Raw genomic sequence first — 18,119 nt, forward strand, 5'->3', positions numbered from 1 at the left:
CCAAATTTACCTACACACACATACATAAGTACACATTTTCATTGAAATGCTTGTGTATTCACAGTAAAACATGGATATATGCTAGGTTTAGCAAAACAAATAAAAAAAAAACAAAAAAACCAAAACAAATCAACCGTCAGTATCATTGCAATTGAGATTAATTAAAACTGCACTGCAATTATGTTTAAGAAAACCTATGAACTAACATAAAAAGGCTATGCAAAGTATAAAATTATGTAGTAAAAAAAAAAAAATTTAATAGTAGCAAAAACAAAAAACTAACAAAAAGCAATCTATTAAGGTATATAAAATTAAGCCTTAAATGAACCAGATATTGGCAACAGCGAGAATATTCGATAATTTTTAAAACACTGTAGCGTTGCATTTTCCAGTGGAATGTCAAAAAATGAAAATAAAAAAAAAGCATTATTTATTTGCCTCATGTGCACCGCGAGTAGCACTCCAAATTCAGTGCCGCACTGCTGAATATTGGAATAAAACCGAATTTTTTTAAGTTTTTACGAAACAAAAAAAAAAAACGAAATATTAGTCGTCGTCCGGTAAGAGTTTCAATGAAAGACATCTTACTTCTATTTTCACCGAGAAAAATCTTTTTTAACTTTCAGAAGAGAGAATTCTAAAATACTGCGTTATGACAAACAAAAAAAAAAACTTAACTGAAAGCTCGATTGCGGCAAGCAAAGCGCATTTATTAAAGGTGATGGCATTAAAGCAACAACAACGTTTTGTACATTAGGGGTTAGGGGTAGTCAGAGGCCCGAAAAAATGATGATTTTCATTAATATTTTTTTTTTGCCAGTTATTTGCTTTATTTTACAAAAATAAAAACATTTAATCAATACATCGTGTTTCGACTTGACTTTAACAAAATTTCAAAAAAATTTCAAAATGTATAATTGTAAAAGTTGTCGTTGTTTATGTGGAGGTCGTTTCTCCAGAAGTCTCTTGCAGTGATCATCACAAGTCTTTGGAGATTCATCAATCGGACAAGAGAAATTAGATAATCTTGCGCCTGCTCGTAGCATTTTTTTTTTTTTTTCAAAATGAACAATATGGCGGCCTCAGGAAATATTTTTCAGATTTTCGAGAAAAAACCGACAATTAATTGTTAAAAAAAAATTGAAATTTTCGAAAAAAAAAATCGGTATTTTTGAAAAAAAAGAAATCGAAATTTTCGAAAAAAAAAATCGAAAAAAAAATTCTTCGATCAGACACGGGTTTTTATGTTCTTCAAAAGCAGTATAAATTTTAGTAAAATCTACCAAACGGTTTTTAAGCATTTAAAGTTTATCTACTGGCTCGCGAACGCTTCGGAGCGTTCGAGCACCCTTTGTTAATTGTTGAATAACTCGTAAAGTATTTGTGGGATTCACTTCAAATTTTCACAAAATATTTTTAAGATATTATACTTTAAGAGAACAAATAAAATAAGATCAAATTTTATGCAAATTCTGACTACCCCCAAACCCTTAAAATGTCGCGACAAAAGAAAATGGTAAAGAAAAAGAAAATTACGAACTGCGTTGAACAGCCGACATGCAGTTCGAGTTAGAAGCATACGACGATGGTGCGAATGTAACGGCATTGCGGCTTTGCGGCATTTCTTTTTGCCTTTCTCAAATCAGCTCATCTACTGCTACCACCTTTAATAAATTCGCCTTGGCTGCTAGCACAATTCTTGCAGCGTAAATGCATCTCTAGTACATCTGTAGCTTATTTGGCTTATTGGCGGTACAGTGTCATGTAAAAAGAATGTAATTAATATTTTTGTATTCTTGTATTTTTGTTTCTTACGTGAAAAAATTCATTTTTTGTTCTGTTTTTGTTATTTCAGTATCAAATAATGACTGTGTCTTTTTTGTTTTTTTTCAGCTCAGTTCTCGTATTTATCAAGCATTCAGTTTTCAAAGCAACGTTATTGAAAATATTTAATTTATGTCAAACAATTTTAAATTTCTAATAACCTAAGTGTGTTATAAAACGATTTTAAATACCATTTTTTTAATTAAATTTTTTTGTTTTCTACTGTACAAACTAAATTTTTGGTTTTCTGTAATTTGAAATGTTCTAAAATTTGTTAAAGACAAAATCTTATAGCTTATACATATACACATATACATACATGTGTATGTGAAAGTTTTTATTTTTTTTTTATTTTGGATTTGTTATCAAATTCTGAAATGTGAAATAAAATGTGTGATCTAGGATGAGTTTTTTTTTCTTAAAATTTTGACTGAACGTTTGACAATCGACAACTTCAATATCTTAAATATTTACATATTTTCTTTTTTTAAATTAAAAATGTACTAAAAATGTAAACGTTTTAAAGCATCCTAAATTGAAATGTTCTTAAATTTTAAAGAATTTTAAACTATGTAATTGTGTTTTTTTTTTTTTTAATTTTGGAATGTCCTAAATTTTTTTCCACATAAATTAAAATCTTTTGAAATGCCGTTTTTTTTCTAAAATTGTAAGTGAACGACATTCAATTTTGTGTGACCATTTGATTTGAACTTTGATATCGTAAAATATTCAGTTTTTTTAAGTAAAAAATGCGCTAAAAAATTAAATGTTTTAAAATATCAAGTGTTCTATTAATCTAAACGTTCTAAAAATGATTAATTTTTATATATATTATTAAAATAAAAAAAATGTACTAAAAATGCAAATGCTAAAATTTCAAGTGTTCTAGAAATTTAAAAATTCTAAAATTTCAAATTAAAGTAATTTTTGCTTTTTACTTAGACTGTTCTAAATTTAAGTTTTCTCATAAATTTAAATCTAAATCAATGAGCTAACTGAGTATGAACATTTTTAATTTTAAAAATTTAAATGTTTTAAAATATCAACAGTTTTATAAATTAAAACGTGCTAAAATTTGAAATAATTTTAAACCCTTTTCTTTTGAATATTCTAAATTTCCGTTTTCTCGTAAATTGAAATCTTCTGAAATCGTGGTTTATTCTAAAATTGTAAATGAATTAAATTAATGTTTGTATGAGCCTTTGAGTTCAAATTTAATATCGCAAAATATTCGGGTTTTCGTACTAAAATCTTAAATTTAAAAAAAATATCAAGTGTTCTGTAAATCTAAAAGTTAAAAAATTTAAAATGATATTTTGACTTAAAATAGAAAATGTACTAAACTTGTAAATGGTTCTATAGATTCAAGCGTTCTATAAATTTAAACGTTTCAAAACATGATATGATTTCAAAGCACATTTTTAAAATTTTAGAATGTTCTAAATTTCTGTTTTCTCGTAAATTGAAATTTTCTGAAGTGGAGGTTTATTCTAAAATTGTAAATGAACTAAATAAAATTTGTGCGAGCATTTGGCTTCAACTTCGAATCGTAAAATATTGGGTTTTTGTGTTAAAATAAAAAATGTACTAAAAATTTAAATGTTTTAAAACGTCAAGTGCGCTAAAAATTTAAGCGTACTAAAATTTGAAATGATATTTATTTTCTGTTTTAAAATTTAAAAATGTTCTAAAAATTTAAATTCTTTAGAATTTCAAGTGCTCTATGAATTTAAACGTTTCAAAATTTGATATGAATTTAAAGCCCATTTTTCTAATTTTAGAGCATTCTAAATTTCTGTTCTCATAAATTTAATTCTTCTAAACTGAGTTTTTTCTGAAATTTTAAATCTGCTAAGATTTTTAATGAACTTTGATATCGTAAAATATTTATATTCTGTTTTGAAATTAAAAATGTACTAAAAATGTAAATGTTTAAAAGTTCCAAGTGTCCTATAAATCTAAATGTTCAATTTCATTTTCTACAATTTTAAATGAACTTACATTTTGTGTGAGGCTTTGAGTTCAGCTTTGTTATCCATTAAATATTGCTTTTTTGTTCTAAATTTAAAAATGTTCTAAAAGTTTGAATGTTTTGAAATGGAAAATGTTCTATCTATTTAAGTTCAATATTCAAAATATTTTGGAGTTTTCTAAAAATGTAAATATTTTGAATTTCCATGAAATATTGCATTTTGTGTTCTAAATTTAAAAATGTTTTAAAAATTTTTGAAATCGAAAATGTTCTATCTATTTAATTAACTTCAATATCTCAATATATTTCCCGTTTTTTTTCTAAAAATGCAAATATTTGAAAATTTCAATGCCCAGTTTCGCTCCTTAATTTTTAAATTTATCAGGTTGTTAAAATTTTAAGTACTAAAATTTCAAAATGAAACTTTGCTCTTTTAAATTTAAGCAGTTTGATAAATTTAAAGTTGATAGATGAAACCGGGCACAAGTGCTATATAAAATTAAGCGTTCTAAAATTTTAAATGATTTTAAAGTACATTTTTTAAACTCTACATTGTTTTCTCATTTTTTTTCGTATACTGAAATGTTCTAAAACTTGTGTCAAACATTTGAATTTATTCATATGAATCGCCAGCTCAAAATGTTTCATTTTTAAATTCTTTTAAATTTCAAATGTGCTATAAATAGAAATGTTCTAAAATTTGAACGAATTTTATTTGATTTTATTATATTTTAGGCAGTTCTAAATTTTCCTTTTCTCAAAGTCTAATGTCTTCTGCAATGAGTTATTCACTTCAATTGCAATATCTTAAATTATTTCGCTTTTGTTTTGAAATTCAAATTGCACTAAATATTTAAAATTGAAAGATTTAAAGTCTACAGTTTTAAAATTTCTATTATTGTACAATGAAAAATATTTTAAACTCAGTTTTTTTTTATATTTTAGAATATTATAAATTTGCGTTTGCTCATAATTTAAAACTTTAACAATTGGGTTGGTGCGTGACTGGCATTAGGAATTCAGAGAGAGAACGTAGTTTCGAATCTCGGTGAAACACCAAAATTAAATAAAAGTTTTTTCTAATAGCGGCCGCCCCTCGGCAGGCAATGGCAAACCTCCAAGTGTATTTCGGCCATGAAAAAGTTCCGCATAAAACACATCAAGACGCACACCACACCACAAATAGGAGGAGAAGCTCGGCCAAACACCTAGCAGTAATGTGCGCGCCAATTATTAATTTATTTTTAATAATTTCAAATTTTTCAAATTCGAAATGTTTTAAAATTTATTTTTGTTTTTCTAAAATTTTCATCAACCTTCTCAAATTCACAATATGTAAAATTAGTAGCTTTCAATAAATGCCTTTTCACTATCTTCGGAAACATCTTCTAGCTCAGATTAAGTCGCAGCGGTTGTCCACTTAAGGTCATAGCCCATTCTGATGCCGCTTGTCAAACGTGTCCTTTAACTCTCTTAAAACCAGTATTTCTCAAAGTACTGAGATATTCCACTTCATTGAAAAATTGCGTGCCAAAAATGTTAAATCTACATCTGAATGGAGCTTCTTTTAAAACTAATTTACTATTGAGTGTATTAAAAAACTCATTAAAAACAAATGCACATTCTTTCTACATGCAATAAACTGTTTGAACCGCACTTCGTTTTACAAAGCCATACATACTTACACCAATATTTGTAACGATAGCTGAAAACTGGAAAAATCGATTATTTTCAATTATGTTACACAGTTATTTGATTTATTTGCTTCTTCCAAGGCGCATTCATTAAAGGTGGTGGCACTGGGCCAACAACAATGTTTTGTACGTTCAAAGGAAAGTATTGGCAATGTCGAAAACAAAGAATGAATTCGCCTTGTTTCACTCTGACGTGACAGCCACATGGACACGGCGAATGAAAAAAACAAATCAGCTGATTTACCGATACCACCTTTAATAGATTCGCCTTGGCTTCTTCACAATTATTTGCATGGCACACTGAATTATAGCAAACAAAAAACGAAAAAAAAGATAAAATCAAAAAAACAAAAACATTCGAACCGCATCGTGATGGTGTGTATGGATGTTGTTTGATTGCGTAAGACAGAAATTTCGAAAACATCATTTTTCAAATGCTTACGTCTATGCTAAATGTAAGTAGCGTAGTTTTCGAAATGCAACAAGCACTTTATGGTAAATGTTGAAAAATCGCGCTCAAATTCAGACTTAAAAAATTTTATTTCAAATATAGAATAATACAAAAAAAAAAATCAAATAAAATGCAAAGCAAAACACTTGCAAACTTGTTTGTCAAATTAAAAAAATTATAATAAAATTAAAAAAAGAAAAATACTTAAAAAATCAAGCTTAGATTTATTTACAAATAGTATTCGGCTGGATCTACATATTCGTTTTTCGTTTCAAAATTATGTATTTCCTGCTAATTTTCATCATTATCAAACCCTATCATCACACAACAGAGTACGAATATTATTTTTTTATATTTAAAACTAAAAATATTTGAATGAAAACACCCATATGTACATATGTATGCATGTCTACATTCACATATGTATGTACATATGATTTTATTTTTAATACGATCTAAATTTAAGTGTTAGTTAAGATACCATAAATTACGATAAATACAATATAAAATTTACAAAAAATAATTAAATTAAAAAAAAAAATTAAATTAAAAAAAAGTTATTAATAAACACGTATTTAAATTAAAATTAAGAATAATAATGAAACCTAAATTGTAATCAAATTATTGTGATAGCAGCATAAAAATTCATTCAAAAAAATATGCATGTAAGAAATTTTACAAAAATAGAAAAAAACAAATTAAAAACGAAATTGCTCTTGATACATTAATTTTAATCATTTTCGATTGGAAGTAAACTAAAACTGGGCGAGAAAAAATAATTGTTCAGCAGATTCGGATAATTTTTGCATCCATGAATAAGAGAAAATAACATCCGTTCACCTTCACGAGATGTGCTTTTTACGCAAAGCCATTTATGCAATCTAAGTGAAATAAGTTTTTGAATTTCTTAGCTTTAACCTTTGGATTTAGTTAATTTAGTTTTTATTCGGAATTTCTTATATTGTATTAAGTTTTTTATTTATAATAAAAACTGTAATAAAACAAATTTTTGAGTGTATAGCAGAAATTGATATTAAAATGGGATTGGATGGATGTTAAGGGGGAAGTCTACTGTGACAAGGGAAAAAACAGGCTTATTTTCCGGATTTTATTTCTAACAAAATATTGCTCGTACATAAAATCTATTTAAACTCTTATCTTTATTATATATTTAAGTTTTTGAAAAAAAAATTTTAAGTCAAAATATTCAAAATGACCGCTGTGGCACTTCTGCAAGCGCAGGTCCTCTTTTCTATACGGCGTACACGATATCTCGAGTTCTGATAAATGAATCAGCTTAAAAATTTAATTATATATTCTCTGTAATAGTGTCTCTCGTCTGACATAGGATTTTTTTGATATCGTTATTTGTTAAATTGTTATAAACAATAGTAACATCAATTTTAGGCAAAAAAAAAGAAAAAAATTTCAAGAATTTTTTTTTCAACGCCAAAATTTTTTATCGACATAATCCTACGTCAGACGAGAGTCAATACTATGTATATGATAACAATATTTTGTTTTTTTGTTTTAGATCACCGAAACGTAAGATTTCATGTACACCGTTTAGGCACCTAAGAAAAGCGGACCTGCGCTTGCAGAAGTGCCACAGCGGCCATTTTGAATATTTTGACTTAAAATTTTTTTTTCAAAAACTTAAATATATAATAAAGATAAGAGTTTAAATAGATTTTATGTACGAGCAATATTTTGTTAGAAATAAAATCCGGAAAATAAGCCTGTTTTTCCCCTTGTCACAGTAGACTTCCCCCTTAAGCAATCATCATTAAAAATTCTGCTTCAATCAGGAAGCTCGCATGAAACGTATGGCTTCAGTGCCATAATATTTCTTAGCTAAACGCCAGAATGCCTAGAACGGGTGTCGTATAGAGGTCTACTACACCTTTTCTAAGAGCATTTCAGTAAGCGTCAAATGTATTTCAGAAACCGCCAATGACTTTCATTTAGGGCCCTTGCCTCATTTGAAATGGTGTTTTTTGGGTGTTACTTTAAAAGCGCGTCAAACGGAAACGAAAATAGATTTTTTATTTTTGACGTGATAACGTCTTATAATTCGATGTAGCCGGCTGCACGCACCAAAAAATGCGGCGTTATCTTGCTCATGCGGCGTTACCTTGCTTGAACTGCGAGCGAGAGCGCGGAACGAACGACAAAGAGGCACAATCGGACCCCGCGTTCAGCAACGTTCGACATCTGGCTCTCTCTTACTTGAGTGAGCATATATACAGGGTGAACGTTATGAAGTGTTACCTATTCAAAACACCATAACTTTTTTGTGTGAAATTACTTTTTAATGGTTTCAAAGACAAAATTGTTCAAAAATTATTACAATTTTAACATACATATATTCACTTTAGCTCGATATGACCACCTTTTGCCTCGACTATAGCCTTCAAACGGTCAAAAAATGAGTTGCATGCTGCACGAATGGCTCTAAAGCAGCTTCAAAACATTTTCCCGATAATAAGTCGCATTCACTTTGACACCAGGCTCGATAAAAACGATTGGAGAGCGTCCATCAGCGGTCACTGCGGCCCAAACCATTACTTGCGATGGGGAAATTGCTTCGAGTGGCCATACGTAGGCTCAAATTCTCGTATGAGCGTTAGGTGAAGTAAAAACGATAATTTTGAGTGTTTATCAACTGCTCAATTGGGAAATTTTTTTCATCAGAAAACACAATGTTAGGAAATTCGCCACGTTCGTGCAAGCGCAACACCTCCTTTGCTCCCTCGCACCGAACTTTTTTTTGCTGGGGTGAAAGATTGTGTGCTTTTTGGAACTTGTAAGCCGTGACCTTGAGCTCATTTTTCAATATGCGTCGAATGCTTTCTTGCGATATTTTCAGTTCTTTGGCCATTTTTCTTCCACTTCGACGTGGATTTCGTTCAAGTCGAGCCTTCACTTTCCGAACCATTTCTGGCGTTGTTGCGGTTTTTTTGGTCCACCTCCATAGCGTTTTGCAATGCTACCAGTATCACTGTAACGTTTTATAGTGCGATACACAAACATTTTATTCACTTTGAGGTGACTGAGCTCATGAACAATGGCTGGTTGTGATTTTCCAGCCAAATATAAACCAATCACACTATTACGTTTGAATTTCATCACAGAAAAAAAAATTCTACAAAACTGAGACGCAAAAGCTTTTGATGGCTTATAAACAATATATTGAACAGTCATTAAACCAATTTTGACGTTGAAGTCATTAGCTGTTTTAGAGATACAAGCAGTGTGAAGTTGGTAATACTTCATATCGTTCACCCTGTATGAATGTCTCTGTTGAGAATAGGACGATCATAGGAAAAGTAGGAAATGAAAGGTGGTAATGTATTGTATCTTGAAAAAGTCAAATCGATGATGTTGCCTCTTAGTGTTGTTGACTTATTAACGTCTGATGCACAATCGAAATTGAACATATCTTTCATGAATTTGATAAATGTTTCGTCATTTCTCACGTTTGTGTAAATGTAACTTGATCAATTCCATTGCGATTCCATTTACCTCCTTCTCTATATCCATACAAAATATCTATCAAACAAATAAAATTAAAATTTTCTTTTGAAAAATGTAACCATACCATAAGTATTTTCTTATGACGTTGTTACGTTAAACTATCGTCAGTAAACCGACTTCACAGACAACCTATTTTTTTTTTTTTTGTTTTCAGTATTTTATTTTTTGATCCATTGTTAAGCAATGAAAATTTCTTTTGGCCATTCGAGGTTCGTGCAAAAAGTTGTCAGCCTTCAAAAAATGATGACAAATTCTGGCGGAGGTGAAATTTTAAGTTTAACTATTTGTAGGAGCAGCTCGGCCAAGCCTCTAACGCAGGCCACCGAACAAACAAGGGTACGCCAACAAAAAAAAAACATTTAATTTGTTATTATGGTATCCATTTAGCGTGATGCACTGCATTCAACTTCCCTCCAATTTTTAGATTCATGATGGTCACTTTTCCTTTAAAGCGTCGAATCGATCCAACAGCTCTGCCTAGTAGTTGTTTGTTTGTTAACAGTAATAGAAGCTCCGTCAGTGTAGAGCATATCACCGGTCGTCTTCGTCTAGCTCATCTAAAGGTAGGCCCAGGAAACATGCTTTTCGACGGGTTGGGTCCAGAAGGAGAGGGGTGTTAGATGAGTCGGTTTTAGAGGGCATGTGAAGAGGTGGTTAGTGTCGTGCAGGGTGCCTTCACATGCCGGACATATGTTTGGTATGTCGGGGTCGATTCTGGATAAGTAGGAGTTTAACTTGCTACAGTTTCCAGAACGTAAATAGGACGGGAGCTTAAGAAGGTGGTGACGGTCTCCCGGTGAATGTCGTTTATTGACTGTCTAAACACTAAACACATTCCCATGGTAGCCGCTTCTACGTTACCGGAATGACTCGGGTTTTTCCCGACCAAGGGCTGCCGCCCCAGTAAACTAGCCCTGTCTAGTGAACAGCAAACTAGCCCTCTACCTACTTCTCGTATGAGCCGGTTATCTTCAAGGTTAATGCGGTGTAAAAATCGTGTTTTTAAGATTCTATTTATTTTTTTTTTTTGAGGGGCAAGTAGTGCCAGTTTATTCAATTAATTTATATTTAGTTAATCCAACATTTGACTAATATCATCCTAAATTTTCATTCATTAACTAATTCGGCCGCCGTAGCCGAATGGGTTGGTGCGTGATTACCATTCGGAATTCACAGAGAGGTCTTTGGTTCGAATCTCGGTGAAAGCAAATTTAATAAAAACATTTTTCTAATAGCGGTCGCCCCTCGGCAGGCAATGGCAAACCTCCGAGTGTATTTCTGCCATGAAAAAGCTCCTCATAAAAATATCTGCCGTTCGGAGTCGGCTTGAAACTGTAGGTCCCTCCATTTGTGGAACAACATCAAGACGCACACCACAAATAGGAGGAGGAGCTCGGCCAAACACCTAACAGAAGTGTACGCGCCAATTATTTATTTTTTTTTAATTCTGAATTTCTAAATATTGAAAATCGATCGAGTGAATCTCCGGAGGCGCCACGTATAAAAATTGTTTTGCGGTGTACATCATAACTCGTAACTGAATCATTTAAAACAAAGAAAGTGAAAACGCTTCAGCTGAGGGAATTTCTTTTTTCGATTTTTATATTTTTTGTAGCGCTTGGAGGCCAAGAAACCGATTTTCGCTAAGAAATCTGTTAAATTTTTATTGATCAAGTATTAAAGAAAAAAGCAAAGCTACCAGGAATACCTGACGAAGAGGTTTCCAAAATTTTAAATCGATTGGTCCAGTAGATTTTGAATCATGGACTTCAAAAATGGCAAGTTTCAGAAAAACGCTTTGGCGTAAAGCAGGTATACTCGTAGAAACTCGGTCGACGCTCAAATACTCATAACTTCGTCAATGTTGCATCGATCCATCTAAACCCACCCACCATATCTAAAGTCACACTGCCGAAATTAATAAAGCGCAAACGCCCCAAATTTAAAAAACCCCGTTTCGTTTCGTATCAGCCGTTCTTTTTTGACGTTCGTTTGATTTACTTGTTTGTTCCCTGAAACTTCAACGAGATCATTCAGTTAATAGATTTATATGAAATTTAATTTATTGTGGCATATTTGTTGTTTTTTTATATATTTTTTTTTTTAATTTTTTTTCCACTAAAAAAATTAAACCAACTAATTTGTCGAGAAATAGAGAAAAATAAGTGAGTTCAGACTTCGAAAGTTCATCGAATTACCGAATCGTAATTATGCCGCACTCGATCTACTGGCCCCTTAGGAATGTATAATACACAAATATTTGATATGCATAATTAGCATTAGTGCATTCATGGCATATTTTATTTATTACGAAAATGTGTACGTAAATATATAGTACGTAAGTGTAAATGTTTTTAAAAAATGTTCATGCTTTATATGTCAGCCTTACATAATTTACAAAAATTTAAGCAATTAAAAGTAGCATAGCGAGTTGCATAGCATCCTGGACATCATACATACATACAAGCACACACTTTCATTCGCATAAAAACATAATAACATAAATGAATTTTACTTTAAGAGATCCTTGTCAATAAAGTAAATTAAATATAAAGTGGTCGAGTTAATTTTCAAATGGGTCAGCAAAACATATAAAAGGTGAGTTATGGAACTGTTTTTTTTTAAAGTGCTTTGAAATACAATTCAATTTTTTGCATTATTTTTGCTTTATTAGATAGAGTAAGTCTTTCGATTAATTCTGGCATTTTACTTTAATCAAATGGTTGCCTCGGTTGACGCTGCAGCAGCAGTTCATTCTACAAACCCAATTTGTACTGAATTTTGAATTGAATATCAAAATTAAAGATAGCTCTAGTTGGTGGAAATTTCTTAAGAAGATAAAGGGTGAAGCTTTGAAAATAAGCTCCGCTATATCAACGCATGAATTTAAGGTTTATTTTGAAAATCTGCTGAGCCCTACTTCTTATGACAAATATATTTTTATGCACATAATTTCCACGCTGACGATCTTCTTGAGGCAGTTTTTTCACCAGAGGAAATTAGATCTACAAGGTGAAGTCCAAAATAAACAAGACTGAGCTAAAATAGAAACGACAGGAACTTTGTTCTGATAACATAGAGTTTATTTATTCAAAATAGTCCCCTCTGGCCACTGTTCTGCGTGATCTAAAAGCTTTACGAAAGAGTGTTTCGGGCTATTGTCCGGAATGTTATTCAGGATGTCGATACAAGCCTTTTGGATGGCCTCTCCGGGCGCAAAACGTTTTCCTTTTATGGCGAAATGCAATTTTCCGAATAGGTAGAAGTCACAGGGTGCCACATCAGGCGAATACGGTGAGTGATTGATGGTTAAAATGCGATTTCTGGTCAAAAACCAATCACAAGAATGGGTCGATGAGATGGTGCATTATCATGCAATAGGCGCCATCTTCCTCCTTCGCGGATGCGTTGCAACAAACTCTTCAAAACGCTAAGATAGAAAATTGCATTGACGGGTTTTCCCCGTTGTCATGAACTCCTTGTGAACAATTCCCTTGGAATCGTAAAAACAAATGAGCATTTGACTTCTCCAAACGGGATTTTTTGGGTGGTGGCTCGTTTAGGGCCTTCCATTTGGCACCTGCACGCTTAGTTTCAGGTTTATGTTGAAAACACTACGTTTCATCATTAGTAACAATGTTTTAAAGGAAGTTATCGTCTTCTCTCGCCTCTTTAATTAGGTCTTTCGAATGTTGAATTCTGAGCAATTTTTGGTCCTCAGTTAGCTTGTGCGAAATGAAACGTGCGCAAACCTTTTGGAAGCTCAAATGATCAGTTAAAATGTAATAACTCAAGGTTTTTGGAGATATTCAACTCCGCTTCCATGAATTTCAACGATGATCTCGGTTACTTTTTGATAAATTTACGAACAATTTCGATGGAGTTTTCAGTGATTACTGATTTTGGGCGGTCCAGATGTTCATTGTCATTTATGTCCTTACAACCATCTATGTATGAAGCGTGTAAACCACTCATCAACTCTGGCACGAGGCAGACACTTATAGCCATAAATTTGGTTCGTCGATTCAAATGTTTCGATAAACGTTTTACCGATTTAAGAACAAAATTTGATATTCGCTTTCTTCGAAACTCATTTTTGTACCGATGACACAAACATACTGACACTTTAGACGCAATAACTCCGCTTATACTGAACAGAATGTCACCAAGCTTTCACTGGAAGTCAGCTGCGGATGTAACTTCCAACGCACTACTAACGCATTAAAAATATGGTTACATCAAAACATTTTTATGACGCCAGTCTTCTTTATTTTGGACTTCACCTTTTATAATAATTAAGAATCCGTTTGGTTTTTATTTTTAAGATTACCAGGCACAACAGAATTTTGCTAATTTAAATTTTTTTTTGGTTAGTTTTTAATGTTATAATTAATTATCAATAAACAAATTATAAAAAAATGGATAGTAAAATGTTTTTCGTTTCCTTTGTACATCGCTTCAAAGGGCGAAATTCATGGCTCTACACTAGATTACCTACCCCCTTAAAACCAAGTATCCCACTGCCGAACTGATTCCGTAAAATATAGTTCTTCCAAAGCGTATAAAAATTAAAACACAACATTTTTGCGGTTTGTTTTATCCCGTTTTTTTACTTTAATTTGCTTTATTTCAAACTACACTGTTAATTTTTTTTGTTTGGGTACTTAACCCGTTTTTCTTCAATATGTATGTATGTATGTATCTATGTACAAACAGCTAAATTTAAAAATAGTATCGGCTGTTAATTGATTTAATTTATTGTATATGTTTGTTATTGCTATTGTAATGTGTGGATCTAAAAATATTTGTATTAAAAAAATGTAAGATATACTCCTTTACAAAAAAAACAATAATTGAAGACCAACAAAAATGAACAAACGGGCAATGCATGTCTGCTTCCTAATATTCATTTAAATTTACAGCCATAATCGCAGACGGATGCCACTGCGAAGAGTGCCGACTATTTTTTTTAATATTTTTTTTTGTTTTTTTTTTGTTTTGCCCTTTGGTAATATTTTGTTTTTATATTGTATTGTATTTTTGGACGAAATATAAAATGAGTGTTTCCAAATAAAGGCAGTAAAAATTAAAAGTTAAAAAATATGCTACAATTGAAGCGTTGTAACTGACTATTACGATACACTATGTGTGGAATTATAGTCACGAAGGACGAACACATTAAATTGAACAATATACCTTAAAGCTACATTTACTGACTTATTGCTAGTATCTTCTACTCCCATTTATTAAGTTAAAATACACAGAATGCATTGGATAAATTCAAGAATCTCTACTAGTTCTTTTATTACTTATTTTATCTTTAGTGCCCAGCCATTGAGGGGCGGGAAAGTAATGCATTTATTATAGAAGTAATGACAAAATTAGGGATTGAAAGAGAAATCAAAATATGTCTAGCGAGGAAAACAACGAGACGGGAAACAAATTAAGAAATATACTTATAGTTACCTATTATTTATAGAAATAAATTAAAAATTCTAGGCTTTTCAACTAGTTTTTTTTGCTCAGAAATTGTGTAATAAAAGCAATGCAAAAACAAAAAAAATTAAGACTAGAATTGATTTACTTATAAACTCTCAACTACGAATTTTTTTTATGAATATATTTTAGAGTACTCATCAACAAGCATCGATTTTGAAAATTTATTTTCACTCTTGATATAGCAGAAAAGTTGGTTTCGGAGCTAAAAAAAAAAAAGCAATTAAAAACTAGGATTGCTTCTCTACATTCTGTGCGATGTCAGTAAGAAGAATGAGACAGTAACAAAAAAAATAATAATAAATAATCAACAAATAAAATAAAATTAAAAAAAAAAAAAAATTACAAGAAATAAAAAAAATACAAAAAATAAAAAAAATAAAATTTACAAAAATAAATTATAAAAATTGGATAAAAAAAATTAAATTAAACAAATTATAATAATAAAAACAACTTTTTTACAAAAAATCAATAGACTCAAGAAACCACGAAAAAAATTATAAAAAAATTTTACAGAAAAAAAATTACAAAAAATAAATTAGAAAAATTGGATAAAAAATTAGATTAAAAAAACAATAATAATAAAAACAAAGTGTTCACAAAAAATCAAGAAAGACTCAAGAAACTACGAAAAAAAATTACAAGAAACAAAAATAAAAATTACAAAATCTAAATTAAAAAAATTGGATACAAAAAATTAAATTAAAAAAAAAAATAATAATAAAAACAACTTTTTTACAAAAAATCAATAGACTCAAGAAACCACGAAAAAAATTAAAAAAAAAAAAAAAAATTACAAAAAAAAAAAAAAATTACAAAGTATTAGAAAAATTGGATAAAACTAATTAGATTAAAAATAAAAACAAAGTGTTCACCAAAAATCAAGAAAAACTCAAGAAACCACGAACAAAATTAAAAAAAAAATATATATAAAAAAAATAAAAAATTAAAATAAAAATTACAAAAACTAAATTAAAAAAATTGGAAAAAAAATTATAATATAATAAAAATAAAGTGTTCACAAAAAGTCAAGAAACAGCAGAATTTGAAATAAAAACACAAAAAATATGCATTCTCACCCCTTGACTCATGCTACGTTTACAGATACATATGTATGTAAAAAGCGTTGTGGAAAATTATCCACCGAAGCAAAATTATAGTAGAGAATTAAAATCAAGCTTATTATTTTTTTATTGATTTTGTAGAAACAACGGTATACGTTAACGAACAATGAATCACAAAAACAACAAGTCTGGACCTATCATCACTAAAGCTCGAAACAGATTTGCAGCGGGACAACGAGTTGACGTGTGGTGATCATCTGACTTTCGTCGGAAAATTCGCTTGGTTAACCCTTTTGCGTCATTCGACGGAATAATCCGCGAACAAAAAGTTTGAGGAAAATAATAAATTTTGTTAATCCCCCAGTGACATTCTTTTTCATTAGAACGCACTTTAAAAATCTTGGCGACCCAACGTATTTTTAGTACAACGCGCATTTCGAGCGGTGATGCGTTTCCACGACAGTCGGTTCTACGTTACCGAAACGACCCGGATTTATATCCGGCCAAGGAGTGTCACTCCAGCAGCATTCCCCGTATGTAAGTATGGGGAATGTTTATGCTGCTACAACAACAAGCGGTGATGCAAAAGGGTTAAACACGATTGCAACGGGCCGGTTTTCAGCTGACATTTTGTAGTTACAATAAAATTAATTTTGTAGTGAAATATTTTCGTATGCTATATATGTGAAGCAACTCGTTGTTGCAAAAAATTCCTACTTATTTCTAAATAATTGATAATTTGCGGTTTTTCTTGTGGAAATCGAATAGATATTATTCGCTTGTTATTTGCCTGCTGTTGCTTGCAAACAAACAAATTGTCATCAGTGATGAGTGATCAGAAAAGCAATCCTGAGTCTACAACCCATTTAAGGAAATATAATTAAATTTAATTATTTTGCCGCCGTTAAAACAACCGACGGCAAAAAATCCATCCCCGCCAAAATTCCTTTGCAATTTCATGCTATTAAATGTGTGCTAATTTTGACAGCGGGTGCCTGCCAATGCGTTACCTACTGTCCGCTGCAATTCTGTTCAAGGGCAAAGGTTTTCCTTACAATGTTTTTTTTTTTTACTTTTGTATGGCGATAACAGAGATGTTCATCGTCCTTTCCATACGTCACAAGAAGTCGTAAGAAAAGTTGGAAGTCAGTGCTAAAATATACGGTGAAAAATACCGAACAACGAATCATAAAAACAGCAAGTCTCTGGACCTATGATAACTAATGCTTTCCTTACATTTTTTTTTTACTTTTCCGTGGCTATAGCAGCGATAATTAACATTTTTTCTATACGTCATAAGACAAATTGGGAATCAGAGTTGCACTGTATTCTATTAGCTGGCAAAATAACCGGCTTTACATGGATTATCTGATTAATTTGGTTTGGGAACATTAGTTCCTAAGCCTGCATTAATTTATTTAAGCGCGAGATCGACATATACCATATAAATGAATCCACCAAAATCACATAGCGGTTTAATGGACGCACTATTTTGCAGAATTCAAATGAAGTGAAGAGTGCATTAGGAAACCATTTTCATTGACAAAATAAGGAGTGCCTGAGCGAATGAGGTCCTATGCCACAGGAGCAGTGATTGAATGCCATCCCTGCCAGCCTTGTAAGGGCATATTTTTAATAACTACTACAGTTAAATGGAAAAGGGCTTACTACACCGTTACGCTCGCTCTAAACAAGTCATACTCTTCGGAGTCATTTACATGCTGAGTCATTTATGTGCTTATAAAGTTACCTTAATGAACGCTACTTGGATAAAAAAATTTGTTAGTGGGCAATTTCTAATTCACTTAAAAAATATTTACGCTTTTCGTTTTTAATATTTTTTCGCTATTATAGCTAACGATTTCAACCTTCAGGTAACTTCCTAAAATTTAATGTTCTATCGATTTATGGTTATAAACTTTTAAAAAGGACGAAAAAAGCAAGACCTGGGTGCCCAACCGATGGTTTTAAAAAAAAGTGTCTAACGCCCTTCAGGCTAAATCTAACAAAAACATTTCGTAGAGAAGCAAACCAATTTTTTTTTTAATGTTGTTAAAAAAATAATCGTGTAAAAGAAGCAA

The 18,119-nt window shown here is 31.1% G+C and overlaps 1 protein-coding gene across 4 annotated transcripts in view; it reads left to right on the forward strand.

Moving 5' to 3' along the window:
* The window catches only part of LOC129247288 (uncharacterized), a 98,788-nt gene extending 96,742 nt beyond the window's left edge, over window positions 1-2,046 (forward strand). For 3 of the 4 annotated variants that reach the window (XR_008582545.1, XR_008582546.1, XR_008582547.1), the window contains one exon: window positions 1,894-2,046. The gene's annotated coding sequence lies outside the window, so the exon portion shown is untranslated. The remainder of the gene's footprint in view (window positions 1-1,893) is intronic. The other variant, XR_008582548.1, reaches the window with a different exon arrangement.
* The last annotated feature ends 16,073 nt before the right edge of the window (window positions 2,047-18,119 follow it).

Source organism: Anastrepha obliqua, chromosome 5, assembly GCF_027943255.1.
Source record: "Anastrepha obliqua isolate idAnaObli1 chromosome 5, idAnaObli1_1.0, whole genome shotgun sequence".
NCBI lineage: Eukaryota > Metazoa > Arthropoda > Insecta > Diptera > Tephritidae > Anastrepha > Anastrepha obliqua.